The following is a 19,555-nucleotide window of genomic DNA, read 5'->3' as shown; positions in this document are numbered from 1 at the left end:
CCTACTCTGTCCCCTGGAAACCTATCCTGACTCTATGAGTGTGCTTATTCTAATTGTTTCAAATCAGAGAGATCCTACAGTACTTGTCCTTTTGTGTCTGACTTATTTCAGTCAACATGATGTCTTCAAGTTTCATCCATGATGCTGCATGTATCAGGACTTCATTTTTATAGCTGAATAATATTCCATGGTATGTTTATACCACATTTTATTTATCCTTTCGTTAGTTGATGGACACTTGGGTGGCTCCCATCTTTTGGCAGTTGTGAAAATGCCACTGTGATTATCAGTGTGCAAATATCTGTTAGAGTCCCTGCTTTCAATTCTTTGGGATATATAACTAGTAGTGGGATTGCCGGTTCATATGATTGTTTGATTGTTCTATACTTAGCTTTCTAAGGAACCACCAAACTGTCACTGCCACCAGCAATGAATGAGTGTTCCTATTTCTCCACATCCTCTCTAATGCTTGTTATTTTCCATTTTTTTTTTTTAATAACAACCATTCTAGTGGGTGTGAAATGCTATTTCATGGTTTTGATTTACATTTCCATGATGGCTAATAATATTGAACATCTTTTAATATGCTTTCTGGCCATCTGTAAATCTTCTTTGGAGAGATGTCTATTCAAGTCTTTTGCCCATATTTTAATTCGGTTGTTTGTCTTTTTGTTGTTAAGTTGAGGGATTTCTTTACATATTCTGGATATCAAACCTTTATTGGGATATATGGTTTCCAAATATTTTCTCCCATTTTATTTTCATGAGGCACCAAAGTTTTTAATTTTAAAACTCAAAGAAACCCCCTTCCAGAGCAAGGAGAATAACCCAGTTTGAGCAGGCCCTAAAAGAAAGTTCCTTCCGTTCCTCAAACCCTCACACTCAACATGTCCAAAAACTAAACTTTCATACCCTCTAGTATCCCAATTCCAGAAACAGGTGATGTCAAAGCTAAAAAACTGGGAATGTCTCTTCCCTCTCCCTCCCAATCAATCCACACAAAGTCACCAAACTCTGTCAATTGTACTTTCACAATTCCTCTTGTATCCATTCACTTCCTTCCATTCCTACAGCACTATGTGAGTCCAGGTTGTCATTATTTTTCAACTTTTATTGGTGCATTGGATTTCCTGCCTCTAATCTTGACCCTACCCCATCCATTCTCCACAGTGTCCACGAAGGTCTCTTCTATAAAGGCAAATCTAGCCATTCTTTCACTCCCTGCTCCAAGTCTTTGTTGTGAAACCAAACCTCCCAACCATGGCCTAAAATATCTTTCATGATCTGGCCTCTTTAGCCTCATTTCTGTTCCCATCCCCCAAATCCCTCCTCTGCCTTGTCTTCAAATATATATTCTACTAATAATCAACTTCTTGCTGAACCATTGTTTTCCCTGCCCTCTTGACTGCTAACTCCATACTCATTCTCCAGATCTCTGCTCATCTCCTCCTTCAGGAAAACGAGTCTAAATTAGGAGACTTCCTTTGGGCTCCTATATAATCCTCCTGACTCATCTAACACAGTTCTTACCACATTGTAATTATCTGTTTGCTTATCCATCTTCCCTATAAAATAGTAGTCTCCATGAAAGAACAGATCCAGTGTCATCTGTGTTTGTCTTTCCATTGCTTCCCACAACGGCAGATCCATCATAGGTGTTCAGTATGTTTGTGGAATTATTAAATGATGGAGCTTGCACTGGCACTCTTCCACAAGCATCAACGCCTTGACCACAGGAACACGGCCAGGGCAGTTCAGCCTCACGTGCATCGTGCTGAACTTGGCAGGCGAGCAGTGGGAGCAGAAGGTCTGGGGGTGCTGTGCAGCCACAGGAAAATGAACAGACCCACATTTCCCAAAGCAAAGATTGTTCTCGATCACTGCTTTCTCACAGTCTTCGTGGGTGATGGTCTGGCTGAAGGGCACTGTCCTACAGGTCTCGTGATGCACGTCATGACTCTTGATGGGCAAGATGATGCCCTGAGACACTGGGCTCTTTCTGAACATGAAGTGGTGCCAGAATTTCTTAGCTTCTTCCTGAAGAGATTTCTCCATTTCCATCCCATCCATTGACTGAGTGAGGGGCTGAGTCCTAGGGCGGAAGTGCTCACTAACCAAATCCCCAGGTGGGTGCAGCTCCCTCTCAGGCTTCTCCCAGAAACTTCCAAAGCTGGACAGCATCTCCTCTCTCTGCCTCTGTTCTTCCGCTGCAGGACTAGCACCTATCAGGTGCGGCACAGAGACAAACAGATCTGGTTTCTCCTCAGCCTCCTCGTGGTTGCCGGTGGGGAGCTCTCTGCGATTCCTTTATGGGAGAGCCAGAGGGTTGCCTCGGACTGGGTCTGAAGGGGACTATCTGTTTCTTTTTTGGCTCAGTGGAGGAAGCCCCAGGCATTTTCAATTTCCAGGGCTGTGACTCTGGGCTGGTCCTCTTTTATAACCACACATACCACCCTCCTCCCTCTTCCCATCTCTGACCCCTAGCATGCTAATCTAGTCTTCATTTCTTATAAATTTTTGTCATTTCAGGAATGTTATGTAAGTGGAGTCATAAAGGATGTAATCTCTTGTAATAGTTTTTTCATTTAGCATAATTCCTTTGATATCTTCTAAGTTGTTGCAATATCAATATTTCATCCCTTTTTTTTTGTTGAGTAGTATTCCATATGAGTGTACCACAAATTGTTTAGCAGTTTGTTCTAAAATAGAACATCTGTTCTCTTTCCAGTTTTTGACTATGATTAATAAAGCTTTTATGAGAATTCATGTACAGACTTTTGCATGAACATAAGCTTTCGCTTTTCGGGGATAAATGCCCAAACAGCTGGGTCATATGGTAATTGCATATAAGAAACTGCAAAAACTGCTAGATCATAATTTAGAGTGACCATACCATTTTATATTTCCGACTATATATGAGATTTTCAGTTTCTTTCCATCCTTTGCAGCATTTGGTGTTTTCACTAATTTTTATTTTACTATTTTACCATTCTGATAGGTATGTGAGTGGTATTTCATTGTGGTTTTAATTTGCATTTCCTTAATGGCTAATGATGTTGAACACTTTTATGTGTTTATTTTCTATCTGTATATCTACTTCATTGAAATATCTTCTTGTATTTTTTGCCCTTTTCCTAATTGAATTGTTTGGTTTTTCCACTGTTGCATTCTGAAGGCTCTATGTTCTATATACTAGTCCCTTGTTAGAAATGCGGCTTGCAGATACCATTCTGTAAGTTGTCTTTTCATCCCTTTGAAGGGTCTTTCAAAGAGTAAAAGTCTTAAATTTTGATGAGATGCAATTTATCAGTCTTCTTTTATGAATTGTTCTTTTTTTAAATTTTTTTTTGCCTATGTATGTCTGATTACCTTAGCACCATTTGTTGAAAAGTTTATCTTTCCTCTATTCCATTTCTTTTGTGTCTTTGTCAAAATCAGTTGAGCTTATTTATGAAGGTGGGAAGCTAATAAATATCAGCAGTTGGACCCCATCCTAGATCAACTGAATCATAGTTTTGGAGGTTGACCTTTCTATCTGTACTTTTAAAATATTTTCTTGTGATTCTAACACATAGTTAGATTTGAGAACTGTCACTCCAGTCAAATCCAATTCCTTACTTTCTCCAGAACAGAATAGTGATTTCTTACTTCATTTTCTTATACTCTTCTAGAGTTTTCTGATAAAATACAGGAAAATCAATTAAATTTGAATTTCAGATAAACAAAGGATAATTTTCCCTCCTTCTGTTTTTGCCTTTTTCTGTTTTTGCAATGGTCGTAATATTACCGGTCTTTCAAGTCTTAGTCCAGAAAACAGATTGGTTTTCTTCTTATCTGGAGAGCCAGTGATTTCTTCCTCTTCTATATTTGCATGGCATGTTATTTTGCCCTTTCCTAGAATACTTATCCAATTGTGTTCTATAGTTGTGTTTTATCTAGTTAAGTTCATGTCTTATTCTTATACGAGTTTCAGCTGTCTTTCATAATGCTTAGTGCTAACAGATCTCAAACTAGGGTGCCAACCAATTCTGGCTGCCCAGTTCAGTTTGGTTTCAGTACTGAAAGTCCTATGTCCTGATAACTCCTTCAATTTTGGGCCTACAGGGACAGGTGGTCCCCCCTCTTCACATCCATTAGATGCTTCACAGAGGTCTAGGAAATATGTGCTGAACTTACAGTTTCAAAAATATTCGAATATAAAACAAAAAAAAAAGTTAACATCAATTTTCAGACATATGTATCAATCCATTTATTTTCTGCCCGTTCTTACTCCATCTTACCCAAAGCATGCTGGAAGACTAACCACAGAATATTCACTCTATTTAAAGAGAAACAAGTTTATTTAACCATGTGCAGTAGCTACCTATTTTTTTTCCCAAAAGCTGTTCTTGTAGACTCTAACTTTATTGCTAACACCCTTTATCTGTATTAACATGATCCTGATCTAGATATTGAAACATAAGCTGGATAAAAAGTGCAGTTGTTAGAAAATTTTTATTTTCAATTTGAAAAATAAATGAGCACCCCAGGATAATTTTGTCATTTATTTTTAAGGGAAATATGACACTAAAGACTAGTATTTTTTGAATTTCTATGTCAGAGATGTTTTTCTATCTATAAAAATAACTGTATTACCCTGTCCTGATTTAGTAAATTATTCAGATATCTTATTTTCAAATATTGTACAATGCATGTTCAATTCTGAGCTAGTATTGCTTTAGATCTTGCAACAAATTTCACCCAAACATACATTAATAAATGGTACTGGAGATTCCATTCATATGTCACAAGCTGCTTGTTTTTCAGTTGCCTGGTTTTATCACTTTTTAATGATTTTTCGTGTGTCCTAAAAGACCATGCAATTAATCTTATATAGGTTCGCTAAATTAGCCTGTAAATAATGTAACAAATCATTAAATTGAAAAGCAAACTCAAAGCGTTTAAAAATAAATCTATCATATTGCATTAAAAATCCTAACGTGTAAATGGCAATAAAATAAGCACAGCAAGAATGGAGCAAGGACAGAAGGCATTTCTCTTTTTAAAGAGGGAAAAATCAAAGATGCAATATTTGGACTCCCTAGGATTGAGGAGGTAAAATTTTGTTATTGGTTAAAGTTAAATCTTAACTTTAGCTTAAAAATAAGGGGCTCTGGTCATTATGCGAGTTAAGAGAGTCCTCCCTGTCTTAACAGCCCAAAGAATACAGGTAGGTATTTTGATAGTTGTATAGGGTAAGTGAGAGCTCACTCTGGCTTTCCGGTCTTAGACCCATACTCCTGAACTTCACTCTGACTTTCTCCCTGGTTTTGATATGCAATTCACACTGATGTTTTGTTTTGCTGTCATGTATTCATAAATGTATGTTCTATTTAATTGATAACATTTTTTCCCAGGCACCTGTATCTTTTTGTGGAAAAGATTGTACAAAAATAAATATTTAAATTGCGAATAGTCTTTGTTTAGGGCAGGGTTTCTCAACCTCTGTACTTAGTTACATTTTGGTCCAGATAGTTTTTTGTTGTGGAGGCTGCGCTGTGCATTAGAAGATATATAGAAGCATCTGGAGCTTCTACCCACTAGAGCCTAGTAATATTCTCTAGTTGTGATAACCAAAAATGTCTCCAAACATTTGCAAAGGTCCACTGGAGGATGGGGGGATATTGTACCTGATTCATAACCACTCAACTGTGGTGAAGTGATTGTCCATGAGTTTGTCTAGATACTTCATGAAACATTTTAAAGTATTTTCAGCTTACATTTTAAGGGTACACGCTTTCCTGTTTGTAATATTCTATAAACTTTTCAAGAAAATGTTTATTTTTCCAGTGAGTGGCTTTGCACAGTCTGTTTCAAAACCATGAAGTTTTTTTTTTTTTTTGGAGTTACTTTTTTTTTTTTTTTAATTTATCTTGAAATAAATTCAAACTTACAGAAACAGTTGCAAAAACAATACAAACCCCATACACAGAATTCCAGCACACCCCGACCCCCCTCCCTCAATACCCCTATCCACCAACTTTAATATCCTGTCACACCACCATTTCTTTCTTTCCCTTCCTCCCTCCCTCCTTCCCTCCCTATCTATCATCCATCATCTGTTGCTCTGTCTTATGAACATATGAGAGCAGGCTGCACACATGCTTGAACAAACAATATAATTCACGTATACGTTTACCGTGAACAAGAACATTCTTTTATGCATTCCCTTTAAGCACAGCTAAGAAGTTCAAGAAATTCAACATTGATAAAAAGCTTACATACTATATTTCGTTTTTTTTTCTTATGTCCCAACTGTGTTCCTTTGAGCCGCCTCTCCTCCATCCTCAGATCCCATCCAGGATCATCCTTGGCATTTAATTGTCATTATCTATTTAGACTTTTTTTTTTTTTCCACTTGTGGAAACATATATACAGCCTAAATCTTCCCATTCCAACCCCTCCCTAGCATTCCTTAGTGGGATTAATCACATTTAGAATGTTGCAATGCTATCACCTTCCCACCATCCATTACTAGAAATTTCCCTTCACCCCAAACAGAAACCCTACACTCATTTCTTAATTCCCTATTGCCCCATCCCCCACTTCTCATAACCCATACTCTACTTTTCATCTCTATGGTCATATTCTCTGATACTTTCTTTGTGTTTACCGTGGGGCTTAAATTTAACCTCTTAAGTCTGTAACAATCTTGTTTTTCTTTGATACCAACTTAACTTCAATAGGACACATAAACTATGTTCCTTTACTCTTCCATTCCCCCACTTTTATGTAGTTCTTGTCAAAAATTATGTATTTTACATTGAGTCCAAAACCACTGATTTATCATTACAGTTTATGTATTTTAGATCCTGTAGGAAGTAAATAGTGGAGTTACAAATAAAAAATACAGTAGTATTGGTATTTATATTTATCATGTGATCTTTACTGGAAATCTTTATTTCTTCATGTGGTTTCAGTCAATTGTTTAGTGTCCCTTCCTTTCAGCCTGCTCAATTCCTTTTAGCATTTCTTATAGGACTGATCTATGGTGATGAAGTCTCTCAGCTTTTGATTATCCTGGCATGTTTTCATCTCCCCCTCATTTTTACCCTCCAGGTGTTTTGAATTTTCTAAGTCTCTGATGGTTATTGACTTCTATTTGTAGTCCATTGTGGTCAGAGAATGTGCTTTGAATAAATTCAAAAAAAATTTTTTTTTAATTTATTGAGGCTTGTTTTATGTCCCAGCCTATGGTCTATTCTGGAGAAAGATCTGTGATAACTAGGGAAGAATGTGTGTCCTGGTGATTTGGAATGTAATGTTCTATATATGTCTGTTAAATTTCTCTATCTCTCTCTCTCTCCTTTCTTTGTTCCTCTGTCAGTAGGGCTCCTTTTAGTATCTGAAGTAGGGCAGGTCTTTTATTAGCAAAATCGCTCAGCATTTGTTTGTCTGTGAAAAATTTAAGCTCTCCCTCAAATTTGAAGGAGAGTTTTGCTGGATAAAGTATTCTTGGTTGGAAATTTTTCTCTCTCAGAATTTTAAATATGTCATGCCACTGCCTTCATGCCTCCATGGTGACCACTGAGTAGTCACAACTTAGTCTTATGTTGTTTCCTTTGTATGTGATGAATTGCTTTTCTCTTGCTGCTTTCAGAACTTGCTCCTTCTCTTCAGTATTTGAGAGTCTGATCAGAATATGTTTTGGATTAGGTTTATTTGGATTTATTCTATTTGGAGTTTGCTGGGCATTTATGCTTTGTGTATTTATATTGTGTAGAAGGTTTGGGAAGTTTTCCCCAACAATTTCTTTGAATACTCTTTCTAGATCTTTACCCCTCTCTTCCCCTTCTGGGACACCAGTGAGTCTTAAGTTTGGACGTTTTACTTTATCTATCGTATCCCTGAGATCCATTGCGATTTTTTCAATTTTTTTCTCCATTCTTTCTTTGGTTCTTTCATTTTCTGTTCTGTGGATTTCTAGGACACTGAGTCATTGTTCAACTTCCTCTAATCTTGTATTCTGAGTATCCATTGTCTTTTTAATTTGGCCAACAGTTTGTTTTATTTCCATAAGATCTTCTGTTTTTTTATTTACTCTTGCAATTTCTTCATTATGCTCTTCTAGGGTCTTCTTTATGTCCTTTATTTCCTGTGCTATGCTCTCATTGTTTGATTTTAATTGCGCCAAGTACTGTGTCTTTTCTGATCTTTTGATTTGGGTGTTTGGGTTTGGGTTCTCCATATCATCTGGTTTTATCATATGCTTTAAGATTTTCTGTTGTTTTTGGCCTCTTGGCATTTACTTTACTTGATAGGGTTCTTTCAGGATCTATAAAATACCAACTTCTAATTTGCATATCTACAGCTTGGTGGCATACACTTTCTCTAACTAAAGATGGTGTCTGTGAGTCACCTGTTCCCTTCAAGTCAGTTCTCCCAAACTTTGTCTTTGTGGTGTGTGGGGGTCTGATTCTTGTGGGGCTCAATTGGTGCACTAAGTTAGGGAGGTAAGTCAGCTTTAATAATCAAACCTCCTAGGTGTTCCCAGAGATTTAAGGCTGTTTCAAGAGTCCAAGCCTTCACCTCAGTCCCACCGCAGATCATCTCTGCCACTGACCTGCAAGTCCCTGGCATGGGCGTAGGGTCCTTGGGATTTCCAAGTGGGTCCCCCTTCTCAGCCGTGCTCTTCCAGGACCTTTGCTGAGGGAAGGCTGTGCCATGTCACAAGTGCGTGCTGGCCCTCCAGGGAAGCCCTGGGCCGCCAGGCTGTGCGGGGGCGTTCCCAGCCTGCTATAAAGATGGTTGAATGGGGTGTGTTAATTTCCCCCTCTTCGCACAGCTCCACATTCCCAGCTCCAGGACAATTAGCTGTGGGTGCCCGAAAGCCACTGTCCACGGCCGATATTGCATGTTTGCGCAGTGCTGCGGGAACCACTCACCGTCACGCTGGGACCCTTGGTGTGGCTCTGGGCTATGGGTCCAGGCCCGGGCGGGAGTGTCCCAAGCTCGCAGGGGAGATGGCTGCAAGGGGCGCAGTTTCTTTCTCCTTTTGGATCCACTCTGCCCCCCTGGCCCAAAGACAATCAGCAGCGGGTGTGGGAAGTGCTATCCACCATGCCAGACACTGAGGCATTGGGACAGCCCGCTTCTGCCGTGCTTCACTGCGCAGTTCTCACAGTTGTATCTGCAGTCGGTCCGAGATTTTTGTTTTTTAAAAAGAACTAGTCTGTCTCCAAACGCCAACCCACAGTTTCCCCATACTGCAGTGTGGCTGCTGGACTTTCAGCTGGCTCACTCACTCGTTTCAGAATGCAGACTCCCGGTTTCACCAAATGCATGGTCCCTGTGGATTTAGCAGACCTTTTCCGGCTGGTGCATTGCTGGAATTGGTGTTCTCAGTCACTTTCTGGCTTTTATCTAGTATTTTTCATGGAGGTGTTTTTTGCCCTGTCTTACCTAGCCGCCATCTTGTGTTCTTCCTCCAAAACCATGAATTTTAACACTAAAAATTTCAATGACCTGACTTTTTTAATTAAACATTAAACTGACTTTTAAAACAATATGAGTATTATGGAACTAAAAAGAAAAGATGAGAATTTTTGTTCAGAACTCTCTCTAAATCATTACTTTTACATTTATTCATATTTAAAGTGTTACCCGTATGCATGGTAAGAAAGGAAATAGACATAAAATGTTATTTGCAGAGTGAAATATTTTCATAATATCTTGGATGAGAAGATAGTTCTGAAGAGTTGTAAATTGGGTAAATACTTTGTACTTTACAAAACTTTCATTTTGTCCCTTTTCTGTTCTGAAGAAACTAACATCTTATTGAATAATGAAAAACTGAAAGCTTTCCCTCTAAGATTAGGAACTATGCAAGGATGCCCACTGTCACCAGTTATTCAACTTTGTACTAGAAGTTCTAGCCAGAGGAATTAGGCATGAAAAAGAAGACATCTAAATTGAGACAATCTAAAAAGACATCTAAATTGGAAAGGAAGATGTAACAGCATCTATATGCCCAGATAACATGATCCTATATTAGAAAACCCTGAAAATTCCACTACAAAGCTAGTAGAACTAATAAGCAAGGTCATCAAAGTAGCTTATGAACACCCCAACATTAGTGTTTCAATGACTAGTAATGAACAATCTGGAGAAAATCAAGAAAAAAATCCATATATAATGACAACTAAAAAGGTGAAACCTCTAGGAACACATTTAACTAAAGACATAAAGGATGTAAACATAGAAAACTATAAAACATTGCAGAAAGAAATCAAAGACCTAAATAAATAGAAAGATATTTTGTGCTCATGGATTGAAAGACTAAATATTATAAAGGTGCCCATTCTATCGAAAGCAATTTACAGATTCAATGCAATTCCAATAAAAATTCCAACAGCTTTCCCTGCAGAAATGTAAAAGCCAATCATCAAATTTATATGGAAGGGTAACAGGCTCTGAATTGCCAAAAACATCTTGAAAAAGAACTAAGTTGGAAGGCTCACACTTCCCAATTTTAAAACTTCTTACAAAGCTACAGTATTCAAAACAGTATGACACTGGTACAAGGACAGACAGAGAAATGGAGTTGAATTGAAGTTTCAGAAATAAACTCTCACATAAAAAGTCAATTGATTTTTGACAAGGGTGTCAAGTTCACTTAATTGGGAAAGAACAGTCTCTTCTACAAATGGTGTAAGGAAAACTGGTATCCATTTGCAAAAGAATGAAGGTGACCTATATCTCACAGCATATACAAAAATTAACTCAAAATGGCTCAAAGACCTAAGTACAAGAACCAAACTATAAAACTCCTGGAGGAAAATATAGGGAAGCAGCTTTAGGACCTTGTATTGGGCAGTTTTTCTTAGACTTTACACCAAAAGGATGAGCAACAAAAGAAAAAAATAGATAAATGAGACTTCATCAAAATTGAAAACTTTTGTGCTTTAAAGGACATTATCAATAAAGTGAAAAGACAAGCCACAGAATCGCAGAAAATATTTACACATCGTAGATATATTAAGGGTCTGTTATTCAGAATATATCAAAAATTCTTTAAACTCACAATTTTATTGACTGAAAAGTACTCAGATTTACAGTGCTTTGAAGTGTATTGCTAATTACCAGTTACATTAGTATGATTGAGAAACATTTACACGTCCGAGATTGGAAGCAAAAAAACCAATCTTACAATAAATCTACCATATTTCACAATGAGGAAAAAACTATACACACACACACACACATATATATAGACACCCAGGCTTAATATATATTTAATATATATGCATATGCAAAGTATTTATATCTATATATATTATGTTTATAGGCATAATATATGTGACTGTATCTATTCAATATCTATATGTAAATCTATATCTACAGAAAGAGAAACAGAAGGAGTGGGTAGAGAGAAAGAGACTGGTCCATGAGAGTGGAAGATTCTAGCATAGCATTACCGTGGTGATATTCTTCAATATTAGTCATTAGAGTAAAAGTTTCCTTGATCATTTGAAGTTGAAAATGTATGCTAAATCTACATGTTGGAAATTAACTAATGAATATTAACATATTAAATATTCAATATATATCCTTTTTTTCTCTTTCCCAATGGAACACCATTTAAAAATCTGGAGAACTGATATTGTGCAGAAAAAACTTGGGGCTAAAGTGATTGCTTTCATTCCTAATAGACTGGAATACTACTATATTTTCTGTTAGTCTGCATGGAAAAAGATGCTCTTGAATTTGGAGTAAGAGGTTCTGGTTTCTGATTCTCTCTTTTCAAGATGATCAACTTTATGAGAAACAGATTTTTGTGAGACTGTCCAGAAAATAAGGTACTGTTCGTGAAAGCCCTATATAATCTTTAAAGTGCTTTGCAAGTGTTAATTCTTCTTCTTAGCTATTATCAAGCTCAACCTAAGAGGCTCTAAAATGTTATCTATATCACTCAGATTTCTTAAACTGCATAATGACATTATTGCTTAATTCCCTTCTGTTACTGCTTTGGCATTCTTCTTACAAAAAAAAATGCAAGAAATAGTTAAATGTTCCAATTCCTAAGAGGTTGAGCACTTCTACAAACAACAGTCAGAATAGGAAAAAAAGAAAATTAATGGTTTTCTGCTAATGACTCATATTAGGCCTCTTTGGTGGTCTAAAGCAATGGATTACATCTTTTTATCATTTCTTCCATCTGCCTGTCACAGGACTACTAGGGTGATTGCTAGTTTTGTTGTTAAAAATGTCACCCCCTTTTTTTCAGAATCTTTAAAAGTAAACACAGGAGAAGTGGTGTATACCTGTCATTTAGATCAAATAAAACAAAGGTCGATGCAAATACATTTCTCGTTTGAAGAGGCTCCCCTGCTGATTTTGTTTATCAGAAAATGGCAAGTTTTTGTTCCTAATGGACTGAAATTTAAATAAAATCTGATCCTGGAAATAAAAGCAGCCATTATGACAAAATAAAATTATATACTTTGGAGGAGAAAATGAATTAGAATACTGGTTTTCTTTGGTTAAATTCTTTTACATAAGGAAATGAGTAAGAGAGGGAAAACTGTTGGGTAAAATGAGCTTTTAAAAATCAATAATTGGTCCTAATTTAGTTTTAAAACTTTGTTCCAGATTTTATAGAATATCATGAATTATACTGATATTTGTATATTACCTTTACACAAAAGTTTAACTAGAGCCAAAAAGGGCAAACTGATTTGCATTTTTGTAGTATTTTCACAAATAAAATTCTGAAAAGGATCAAGATTTTCATATCTTGAGTCTATTCTTTGAAAACTAGACTCAGTTAAAGATCAAAAACCAAAAATGTTAATGCTCAAAAAAATTAAGAAATGATACTGCCTTTATAGGATTACATTTGGTTTTGATTAAAGTTCATCTGAGGGGAGAAAAAGAGACTCTGACATTCATGTAATTTTAGTAAGGTTTTTTTTTTAAAGTTTGGTGGTGGGCCTTACAGAATCAGCCTGCCACCTTTTGTTATTCTGCTTGTAATAGCAAAATACATTATTTTTTTCATCATGTTCAGGGGACGAGTTCTGAATGGATTAGTTTTAACAATAGTAAAGCAATTGTTATATTGCAACTCTTTAAGTTCATCCATTTTGCAAAACATGCAAGCATATGTTTGCCCATTGAATGGGTATGTTTTCACCTTGGAAACAAAAACTGTTTATGACAGTTTCAAGGAGAAAGTAGGTGTAATACAGTCATGAGCTTCCACAGTACATGGAAACTTTAACAGAGTAGTCTAGTCTTCCTGTTTTGGAAGTAAGTTGATATTTGACCATATTAAATTATTTATCTAGGGCTGCCCTTATTACTGTGCCACTGTTAAGAACACAGTCTAAAACATGTAGTGGAAAGGAACAGGCTTTGTATAGGACAGGTCTGGAAACAAAACCTAATTCCTCCGTTACTAGCTATGCCTGTTTTGGGCAAGATCTTCAACTTCTCAGACTCTCAGCCTCCTTTTACAGTATTTTCCCGTAAGTTTGTCATGAGTATTAAATGGGATAACACTTTAAAAATCACCTGGCATTCAATAGATGTTCAGTGGTATCTTAACAAATAGTCACAAAGCAAATAAGATGTTTGAAGCTTTGGTTTAAATGATGAGGGAATCTGAGATTTAAAAAATGACATTGATTTTACTCTCATGGAAATTACTTTCTAGTGCTTTGTCTAAGAGAGACAATAGATAGATAGATAAATAAATAAATAAATAAATAAATAAATAAATAGGAAAATTTTAGAGACAGAAAAGTGCTGGGATGAGCATGTAGATGTAGAAATAGTGAGTAAGGGGATAGGGCCAAGATGGCAACTTTCCATGCAGTAGTCAGGGAAGGTGCCTCTCGGATGGAGACAGGTGAGACAGGAGTGGTAGAAAGTATGGATTCAGTTGAATTGAGCCTGGATTGGAAGAAGTAGCATCATTGCCAGTTGTATTTTTACAGATTCTAAGTCTACAAATTCTCAGAACAGTGTTGCTTCCATCATTCCATTATGTGCTTTAAAAAGAGTACTAAAAGGAGTGTTTATACATTGTAAAGTTTCTTTTCAATCTTTTTGTTTGTTTGTTTTATTGTTTCTATATATCATTCAGTACTTGAAATTGGGATAAGAGTAACATTTTGATGGTCTGGCAGTTCACTGTTTAATTACTTTATTAAGATGAATAAGATTTGTTGATGTGGACAGTGAAATACTTTTTAATTCTCAACTGAAAAGGCATACCTTTGGGCTGCTACAGAAAGCATTTATATAAGGTCACTAAAAATGCATTTACATAATACACTAAAAACAGGGGTTTCAAAAGCAAGGGTTAATAAATCAACACCCAGTTTCTCCCTTTCCATTTTCAGTGATTTAATTGATAAGCATGTTTATGGCTTGCTTAGGGAAAGATGGACTTTAGAGTTAAAACTTTCAGTACAAAATAAATGCCCCACAGTGGGATTTGAGGATGTTTACAGCCAGGTGTATTAGACCCCAGCTCACATAATTTTTGGAGTTCTTCCCCCAAATCTGTCTTTCCTTCCTGCATCCTTAGGTATCTAGCAATTTACAGTCATGGGTATGTTTTCAAGGGGTGCATCTGGTCCTGCAGGAATCTTCAGACCCTCATTTTTGCATGGCAGAGAGAGAAGTCTGTTGAGCTGGGTTATCCCAAGCTGAGGAAATGGCTTGAGAAGCAAGAAAAGTAATTATATTTCATTGTTTCCTGCCAGGAGGAAGCTATACAATTCTGTGAGTGCCGGCAATCTTTGTTTCACTGCAATGAGGGATTCAAAGTTATGATTTGTTTTTCTAAAAGGATTTCTGTTTAGAAAATGCAAGAGAAAAAAAAAGACACATTACAAACTCCTTGGAATATACTCAATCTGCTTTGGTATACACTTGTAGTCCACAGAATTAAGCATTTACCAACATTAAAAAGGAGCCTCCTTGCCTCTCTGACCAGAGTGTTTTGATGATTTTAATCTATTAGCTTATGAATGCCTTAGGAACTGCAGAAAACATCACAGCTAATCCAATTAGTTAATGCTTTAATGCTTTCCCTGTGGATTCCGCTGATTTCGGAAGTACTTCCTAAAAACCTGGTGTTTCATCTACTAGGGCATCAATCATTTCTCCTTCTGTGCTTCCAAACTGGATATGCTCAGATAACTTCAAAATGGACCATCTTTCTTTCCCCACTCTGAGTCACATGACCCTAATGATTAGATTCCTAGGGCCAACATTTTTAAGGGCCACCCTTCTCTGTGTGCAATTACATTTTTAAATGCCAGTTGGCACATGTGTCTTCCTGTGAGGTAATTAGGCATGCAAATGTAGTAATTGCACATGCAAATTTCCCAGACCAAAAAAGATAGGATGTTTCAAAACTCATTCTCAGAGTGATCTCTCTCAACATTTCTCTGGGAATTCCCTTTATTTGAAGCCAGCAGTCAGGATGGGGTTCCAGCTACTCTTTATCTTTGGTTCTTTTGTGACTTTTGTATTTATTATATTTCAGAAATTTAATATTTTTGTCAATTTTTCTCCAACCTTTATGCTGAAGCCCTCAGTATAAACTAATAAAGAGCTGAGACATTGCTAAGGTGCAGGATTTGTATGGTGGGTGCTAATAGGCTTTCTAAGAAAGTGTTTTATGGGTTTAAGGAACCTAAACCCTTAGTACTATAGGGTGTAACTCTACAGTGAACATCAGGAAACCAGAATTCACTTCCCCCCTCTGTCACTAGTTCTGTGACCTTAAACAAGAATCTCCAATCTCTCTGAGCTACAGTTTTCTTAATGTAATGTGGGAAGTTATTATGATTGTTTCATTTTATATTGCTTTGCAATTCTTTTATGATTAAAAAAGAAAACTATGAACTGGAAAATAAAGGTCATGTCTTCTATTCATTTTCCTCTAGACAAGGATGGCTGAGATTTCTTAGCGGGATGTAAGTTGCTAAGGGACTGACCTGACCAGGTACTTAGGCTCTTGAGCATTTCCGATGCTCTTCCCATTCAAGCATCACCCCTTAGCCCTAATTCTATCCATTTTCTGTTCTCTGGGGGCTACTGGTTTGGTTTTTAATTGGCTAACAGAGAGAAGAACTTCCACATAAGGTTTTGGTGAGTCGGCTGGTAAATATGTTTGGGTGTCACATAGACATCTGTACTGGAAAGGACCATAAGGGTAATCTGGTCCAAATTCTTTATTTTGCAGAAAAATTAATGAGGATCCTAGTTAAGTAGTTAACTTAAATATTTATCTTTGTTTTAGCTCCTCTTCTTATATCAGAAGGCAGATACCTCTTAGGGCTCATAGTTCTTTTTTGGGGAGTTATAAGTTTTCCCAATTTTTAAATTTATTGTTCCAGGCTGAACACAGATTCTAAGTTTTTTTTTTTTTTTTTTTTTTTTTTTTTTGTCCTATTATGCCTCCTTCATCATCATCAGCTTCAAAAATTTAATCCTTACTGGATTAGAGATGCTTAAATATATATTATATTAAGGTTTTTGATATATTTTAAGTTAATGTTTGTATATGGTGTGAGGTAGGGGTCCTCCTTTTCCTTTGTAAATGGAGATCCAGTTTTCCCATCACCATTTTGTGAAAAGACTGTTCTTTCCCAGTTGAGTAGTCTTTGCCTCTTGTCAACAATCAGTTGGCCATAAAGTGAGGTTTGTTTTCTGAACTCTCAGTTCAATTCCGTTGTTCTATATGTCTATCTTAGTGCCAGTACCATGCCGTTTTGATCACTGTGTCTTTGTAATAAGTTTTAAGATTGGGGAGTGTGAGTCTTCAAACTTCATTCTTCTTTTACAAGGTGGCTTTACTTATTGGAGGCCCCTTACCCTTCCATATAGATCTGATGATTGGCTTTTCCATTTCTGCAAAGAATGTTTTTGGAATTTTGATTGGGATTGTACTGAATCTATAAATTGCTGTTGGTATCCATTATTTGTATCTTCTCTCTTTCTAACTTGTCAGTCTAGCTAAAGTTTTGTGAATTTTATTGATCTTTTCAGAGAACCAACTTTTGGTTTTATTGGTTCTCCCTATTGTTTTTGTTTGTTTTGTTTTCTATTTCATTTATCTCTACTCTGCTGTTTCCTTCCTTCTGTTCGCTTTGGGTTTAGTTTGCTCTTGTTTTTCTAGTTCTTCCAGTTTTGAGATTAGATCTTTGATTTGAAGTCTTTCTTCTTTTTCAAGGTAAGCATTTAGTCATAAATTTCCCTCTTAGCTCTGCCTTTGCTGCATCCTGGCTTTATATTTTTTTATACTCTTTTTGTTGTCTCACACTGCTTTTGCCTGGAGGGCAAATTCTGGAAGGATATCATCCAGGAGAAGACTTTCCCAAGTTGGTCTTTCCCAGCCAAAACAGGGCCAGGGACTCATGAAGGGGACACAGACTGGCTCCAAAGTGCCTGGGGATGGGGATCAAGAAGGGCACCAAAATCTTCTCCAATGGCTCCCCAAAGCTGAGGTTTCCTGGCCTACCCAGCAGATGCAGCCTTTCAGCTAACTGTCTCCTGCAGCCCCAAGGTAGCGCTGCATCTTTAAATTTCCACTGCCTTTCAGCTAACTGTCTCCTGCAGCCCCAAAGTAGCGCTGCATCTTTAAATTTCCACTGCCTCTGCTCCTGTCTGGTGCAGGGTTGAAACAATGGCTGCTGCAGCCTTTGTCCTGGCAGGTTGAAAGGATAGCTGCCCTCAGAGCCAGAACCCTGTAATCTGAATACACTGATCAAAAGATCAAAAGCCGTTATAAGCTATTAGTCATATCCACCCCTGTTCTTGGAGAAGAGGATTTTTACACCTTTTTCAGTCACCTGCAACTAGTCAGTGACAGGGCTTCACTAGGGTGGGGGATAGATGCCGTATGTGGAGACAGTAATTTACAGTTCTTTACCATAATTTTTCTGCCTCTTCCTCCTGCTCTTCCCTGGCCTCTGGAGTTTCCAAATAATTGCTTCAGACACTTTCTGCTTGTTTAATTGTTGTTTTGTTGAAAAAATTGAGTCCTGGAGCTCCCTACTGTGTCATCTTCCCTGGAAATACCTGCATTGTAATTTTTAAAACAATATTGATGGCGATATTATGTTATTTTAATGTACCTAAATTTGATTGAATTAAATGCTTGTAAGTTCTCACATTAATAGTCCACTAAGATTTAATTTGAAAAGTGCTTCTTTAATTTTATTTTTTAACATATATTAAGATATTAGACAATTCTGTTTTGAATATTCAAGGAGTATTTATATTACTTTCATTTTCAATGTCTGTGTCCTGATGTTTAGATGGATTTCTGCTATATGCAGATATGGTAGCTCTTTTATCATATTAGTTTTACACTAATGGCATCTCATTCAGAATCTTTTGTTGAAAATCTTTTTTAGCTATCTTTTGTGAATAAAAGAGTTTACTGAAAGAGTGTTGGGTAATCTGAAAGACATGGGTTGTGAAAATGTGGCCAAGAGTCATAGCAGCTTCCATTTTTTCAGTTTTCAATGTCTGTCTGCATTTCAGTTTCTTCTTCTATCCAAAAAAGTTATATTCCCATAATTTTGACTTATCTGAGGAATATTTTCCCATAATTTTCCATACAAGGCCCTACGTGAACTAGTTTTCCATTTTCTCCCTGACTCATCATTGCTATTTTCCAGCTTTCATCCTCTGTTCTAGTTACCCTGGCTTTCTTGCTGATGTTCTTGGAACGTGTAAGGCTGACTTTCATTATTGGGAGTTCTTTCTTTTTTGAACTCTTTCTCATTATACATCTGCTTGGTTAAGCTTTTATTACCTCCTTCATTATCTTTGCTCAGATTTCATCTTCCAGAATTAAGATAGTGACTTGCTCCCAGTCCACCTCAAAAGCCCAAGCCTCCTTACCTGGCTTGTATTTTCTTTGTTTCATAGGGTTTGCCACTTTATAATATATGCTATCATATCTTATTCATCAAATCTATGGTTTATTTTTTCTCTTTCCTACTAGATTGTAAGATTCCAAGGGGGTGGATCCTTATCTCTTTTTCTTGTTGTGTCCCAATTGCTTAGAAGCGTGCTTGGCATTATAGCAGGCTCTCAAAAAATGCTTTCTCAATTAGTGAATAAATGATGCCATCTCTCTGTTCAACTCCCCAGGACCTTAGAAATCTATCACACCACTGTCACTTCAGTTTAAATTATCACTTAAAAAAAATATGTAATTTGCTAAGCCCAGCCAATAGAAAATTTATCCTAAACTGTACACTGGTGGTTAAATCTGTTGAGGCTAAGGGAATGGGATTCCTCGCCCGAGTCCTACGCAGAAAGCTGTGTGAACAGGGATATATTCTTTGAGAAATGCGGTGCCCAAAAGAAGGGATTTGTTCCCCCACCACACCTCTTCTGTCAAATCTCTCTGCTACTCCCCACCTCCCAAAAAGAATGAAACTGATCAAATCAGCATTTTGTTTTCATGACAGAACCAAAAAAGAGAGTGTCAGAAAAAACCCGAAGTGATTTAGTTTCAGTAATGTATGTATTGGATTGT

At 36.9% G+C, this 19,555-nt stretch overlaps 1 pseudogene; it reads right to left on the bottom strand.

Annotated features, from left to right (window-relative positions):
- Positions 1-1,659: 1,659 nt before the first annotated feature.
- On the bottom strand, positions 1,660-18,800 carry LOC119543704 (annotated as a pseudogene).
- Between the last annotated feature and the right edge of the window lie 755 nt (positions 18,801-19,555).

The sequence above is a fragment of the Choloepus didactylus genome, chromosome 9 (genome assembly GCF_015220235.1).
Source record: "Choloepus didactylus isolate mChoDid1 chromosome 9, mChoDid1.pri, whole genome shotgun sequence".
Lineage (NCBI taxonomy): Eukaryota > Metazoa > Chordata > Mammalia > Pilosa > Megalonychidae > Choloepus > Choloepus didactylus.
The sequence above is the reverse complement of the archived record's forward strand: the minus strand, read 5'-3'. Positions and strand labels throughout refer to the sequence as shown.